Source organism: Hevea brasiliensis, chromosome 3 (assembly GCF_030052815.1).
Source record: "Hevea brasiliensis isolate MT/VB/25A 57/8 chromosome 3, ASM3005281v1, whole genome shotgun sequence".
NCBI classification, from domain to species: domain Eukaryota; kingdom Viridiplantae; phylum Streptophyta; class Magnoliopsida; order Malpighiales; family Euphorbiaceae; genus Hevea; species Hevea brasiliensis.
Genome location: NC_079495.1, coordinates 117,629,992 through 117,635,277, shown reverse-complemented (window position 1 = coordinate 117,635,277; position 5,286 = coordinate 117,629,992). Strand labels below are relative to the sequence as shown.

Genomic DNA, 5,286 nt, shown 5'->3' with positions numbered 1-5,286 from the left:
CTTGGGATCATAATTGTGCATTAATTTTTTTTATGCTTTTATTTTAAAGGAAATAGCTAAAATTGTCTTTTATTCTTTGCCTTAAAATAGCAGGTTGGCTCAATATATCTGTAGTCCTTGGACCTTGAGCTTACCTTTTCTTTCTTGGTGACGCATATACACTTCTTCCTTCTCATTGTAGGAATTTGAAAGAGATTTTCAAGATAGATGCTATTGAAATGGTTCTCTTAGGGAACTTTTCTCTCATGGAAGAAGCAGTAGCATCTTTTTCCTGTCTCAAGATGATTGCTTTATGATTAAGATGCTCCAGAAATCTGAAGTGAAGTTTGTTAGAAGACATATTGACTGTCAAACATGTCTTCCTCATTTACCCCTCTTTCTCTCTCTCTCTCTCCCTCTTTTGAGAGGGTGAAATTATGAAGGAAACTTTTAAGCTGGAGCTTGGTAAAATAACTCCATAGATACCTTACATGCACTGGTAAAATACATAATTGATAGTCAAGATGGCATTTTTACTAAACATATGTACGACACCAATACCAGTTGTATTGTTTGAATATGTTAAACAAGTCATATGTCTCCTGACAGAAAGTTTGCCCCTCAATTTCCACCTCCACACGGTGCCAAGCTTTGACCTTTTGTTGCAAATGGGTACCTGTAGGTGATGTTTCTGAGCGCTTGAGAACTGTTCTTGATGCCATGCAACTTTGACCGCTTTTAATGGGTTTCCCAAGCCATGGTGAAGCAGCGACTGGCGGTGGCTTTCTGATTTGCCCATGCCCCGTGGATAAGGTCTCTCTTTCTATCTCACTCTCCCTAGCTGCTCGAATGGAAAGGTATATTTCTTTGATCTTAAAACCTTACTTTCATCACCAGTCTTTGGATGTGCGATTTGCTTTGTACGATTTCCTTTCATCACCAATCTTAAAACCTTAATTGAACCATCAATTTGAAATAATTTAGAGTATTCACATACTCAGCATTATCTTACAAGCTTTGAAAGAGTTTTAGATCAAGTTCATAAGTTAACATTAATCAGCTATTTGCAATTCCATTCCACTGCAACAACGCACGTCTGCTTCTAGCTATATATATATATATATATATATATAAAACATTTCATAACTCTCATGGCTTTCATTTCTCTTCTCCAATAAACGGTTGGAAACTCTAGAGCTTTTGAAATTGAAATTTTGGGAGATTTCTTTGCAATGCCAATTTTCATATAGTTTTTTTGGCTGTTGATTTCTGGTTAAGCTTGGTTTTGAAATTTTGTATGAACTCAATTCACGCTCTTCATTCGGTATGATTTCTAATTGTAGTTAGTTAATGTCTGGAGTTTGTATGCATATGTGGTTTTGTGATTCTATATTTTTCTTATTCTTCTACTTGGTCCTACCACATTATGATTTCATTTGGAATAAATCATTTGCAAGAAAAGAATTCAAATAAATTCTTACATGATCATACTTGATTTTTATTTCTTTGAAAATGAAGGTTTTTTTTTTTTCTTAAAGTTAAAAAGAATTGAATTCTTTCATTCTAAACATGAGAATTGACAAAAAAAAAAAAAAAAGATTTGAATTCTTGTAAATGTATAGATTCCAAGCAAGGGTATCTGAGTTTGGTAGAGAAATTGATATTGCATATGAGTTAAAATCCTTGTGGTCTACCCTCTTTCAAGGACATACTTGGCAGCATGATTGTCCTTCCTAGTGGTGAAATGTGATCTGTTGTGATACTATCGCCAAAGTTTAATATTTAGTAAGCATCCTTCACTCCATGTGCTGCAGGAGTATTACGGGTTCCATGAATATGAAGTTTTAGCTAATATAGTTAACTGATTCCACATAGACGTGAAATAACAATGAATGATTTTTTTATTTTTTAATGCAAAATTTGAATCCTGATATGGCAACCATGATGCAACATTTTTTGGTTTATTTGACTATTTTACATTTGGATTTTGTCAATATTTTTGTTCTGCTCTTTTGTTGGCTGTTGATGTTTTTTTTTTTTTCTATTTTAAGTACTTTTAATTTTATGCAATTTGCATTTAGAGAGCAACTGAGGAGAAATAGAGAATATGAGTTTATTGCTCATTTTTGTTCTTTAATTTTTTTTTTTTACAATTCTGCTTAATTTTTAAATTTTTGTTCTGAAAAAATAGAGATTAGTAAAATAACAAAGTAAACATTTTAATTAAAAAAATATAGTCTACTTGTATAAATATAAATATAATAATTTTTTTAATTTAAATTACATAAATAATAGAAAGCTAAATAAGAGTGAAGACAGAAAAAAAAAATTATATTTTACCCATAGAAAGAGAGAGAGAGCGAAAACGCAAATGGTAAAAGTCCTATTTGATGTAAGTATATAATAGGAAATTATTATATTGACTTGTATTTAATTTTGAAATAACAAAAACAAATCAAAATTTTAATTTATCAGTATAAAACTTTGAATAATTAATTTTTAATTGAACTTTTGTACTCAATCAATGACAACAAAGTATTCTTGATACTTAAATTTAAATCATAATAAATAATTATAAATTATTAAGAGTTAATAAAAAAAAATCAAGGGGCCAATTAACAAAAAACTAAAATTTAGTATAACTATTAAAAGTTTTGAATGGGCAATAAAAAATTTAACAGATCAATTATCAAAGGATCAACTTTTATTACATATATTAAAATAATTTTATAAAAGTTGAGGGGCCAAAGCTCCCCTTCCCCCTTGGGTCTGTTTGGATGAGGTGAGGGAAGGGTAAATAATGGAAGGGTAAGAAAGAGTAAGGAAGGGGAAGAATAAGGAGAGTTACAATAAAAAAAATCTCATGTTTGGGAAGGAGTGAATTAATGGAAAGGCAATGAGAGGTAATGTATATTCTTTATGTTTGGGAAGAGGTGAAGGAGAGGTAAAATTAAGGGGTGTAGAAATAGAAATATTCGTAACTATACTCTCTCCCTCCTTACCGCCCCTTGCACCCCAATGGAGTGTAAAAAAAATATTGAGATTTGAGGGGTAAGGGAGGGAAAGGTTTACCCTTACTTACCCTTACCCCCCATTAACTCACATCTTCCCAAACAAGGGTAAAATAATTAATTATCCCTCCTTATCTTTATTTACCCCTCTCTCACCCTCATCCAAACAGACCCGTTCCGCCCTTATGGTCCACACACAAGCTAATAATCATAGTAATAACATCTGGGTGTCATGAAGGACAAGGTGGTGTTGATGCTTCTTAAATGGTTTGACTACAGGCACTGGCTTACAAAAAATGCGAGTTGTTGTATGATAAATATATATAATATTAATTCATTAAAGTAAATCAAAGAAATATGTTGTTTAATTAATTTAGTAATAGATTAGCAACATAAATTTTTCATGCTCGTTATGTCCGTTGCTAAATTAGCGAAGGATTTTTTTTTTTTTTTTAAATTCTGCTGCTAATTAGCAAAGGATTAAAAAGAAAAAACAATTTGTTGCTAATATATAATAGAGAGAATTTCACTTCTAATCTGCATTGCTGATTAACACAAATCATTCTCTGTTAGTGATTAGTAATGGATTATTCTTTGTTACTAATCATTAGTGGAACATTTTTATTTTTAAAACTTGATCATGACAAATAATGAATTGTAATACATTGAAGATTGTGTAGCTACAAATTTCTTCTAAATTAAAAAAAAAAAAAAGCTAATCATATATATATATATATATATATATATATATATATATATATTCAAGTGCCTTAAAAAAGTCTTATAAGAGTGTTTAAAAAGAATGTCATGCGGCATGGCTTTTTATTTTTATTTTTATTTTTATTTTTATATTAAAAATAATTTATCATATTAAATAAATAAAAAATTATGCGTAATTTATGGGTAAAATGACTAGTTATAATTGAATATCAGATCATAAATGATGTTCCTAAGAAAGTAATGAGTTATTGAAATGATTGTCTACAAAATAAGACTTGACCATTAACTATTTCAATCAATACGTTTAAATGAATAAAAATTTTAAAAATTTAATAATATCATTGTCTTGTTGAAAAATCTGAGATGATGCAAATCAGTTATCCACCATTCATGTAGGTAGTTCAAGTTAACACAATTGCACTAAGCATACATTTTCTTCTAATGGTTTATCATAGCGTTCCTTTCTAAGCTTTAAAGATAATGTGAAAGATAATGTCATGTCTCCTGACAGAAAGTTTGCCCCTCAATTTCCACCTCCAAATGGTGTCAAGCTGTGGCCTTTTGTTGCAAATGGGTACCTTTAGGTGATGTTTCTGAGCGCTTGAGAACTGTTCTTGATGCCACGCAACTTTGACCGCTTTTAATGGGTTTCCCAAGCCATGGTGAAGCAGCGACTGGCCGTGGCTCTCTGATTTGCCCATGCCCTGTGGATAAGATCTCTCTTTCTATCTCACTCTCCCTAACTGCTTGAATGGAAAGGTATATTTCTTTGATCTTAAAACCTTACTTTCATCACCAGTCTTTGGATGTACGATTTGCTTTTTGCTTTGTACGATTTCCTTTCATCACCAATCTTAAAACCTTAATTGAACAATCAATTTGAAATAATTTAGAGTATTCACATACTCAGCATTATCTTACAAGCTTTGAAAGAGTTTTAGATAAAGTTCATAAGTTAACATTAATCAGCTATTTGCAATTCCATTCCACTGCAGCAACGCATGTCTGCTTCTAGTTATATATATATATAACATCTCATAACTCTATGGCTTTCATTTCTCTTCTCCAATAAACGGTTGGAAACTCTAGGGCTTTTGAAATTGAAATTTTGGGAGATTTCTTTGCAATGCCAATTTTCATATAGTTTTTTTGGCTGTTGATTTCTGGTTAAGCTTGGTTTTGAAATTTTGTATGAACTCAATTCACGCTCTTCATTCGGTATGATTTCTAAATCAATTCCTTTTCAATTTAGTTTAATCCTATTCTAGGTTTAGGGTTTGAAGGATGTTTTAAGAAATTTGATTTTTAATCTATGATGAAAAGGTGGCAATTCAAGCTAGACTTATGAAACTTCTTTTGTTTTTCTTATGTGAACTTTATTTTCCCAGTGATTTGCAGCTTGATATGGAAATTGATATTTGAATGAGGATCAAATTCCCTTGATGTCAAATAAACTATATTTGATTGAATATAATATATGATTGATTATTTTTAATTATATTCAAATATTGTAACATCTTATTTCTGTTTTAAAATTGATCGAAATAGAATTGCAAGGTTTATTGTAGTTAGTTAA

General features: G+C 30.6%; 1 long non-coding RNA gene across 1 annotated transcript; it reads left to right on the top strand.

Annotated features, from left to right (window-relative positions):
• Positions 1-221: 221 nt before the first annotated feature.
• LOC131178787 (uncharacterized) lies at positions 222-4,633 on the top strand. The gene is made up of 2 exons (XR_009147814.1): positions 222-836; positions 4,222-4,633. It is a non-coding gene; the product is annotated as an uncharacterized LOC131178787 (long non-coding RNA).
• Positions 4,634-5,286: the final 653 nt, after the last annotated feature.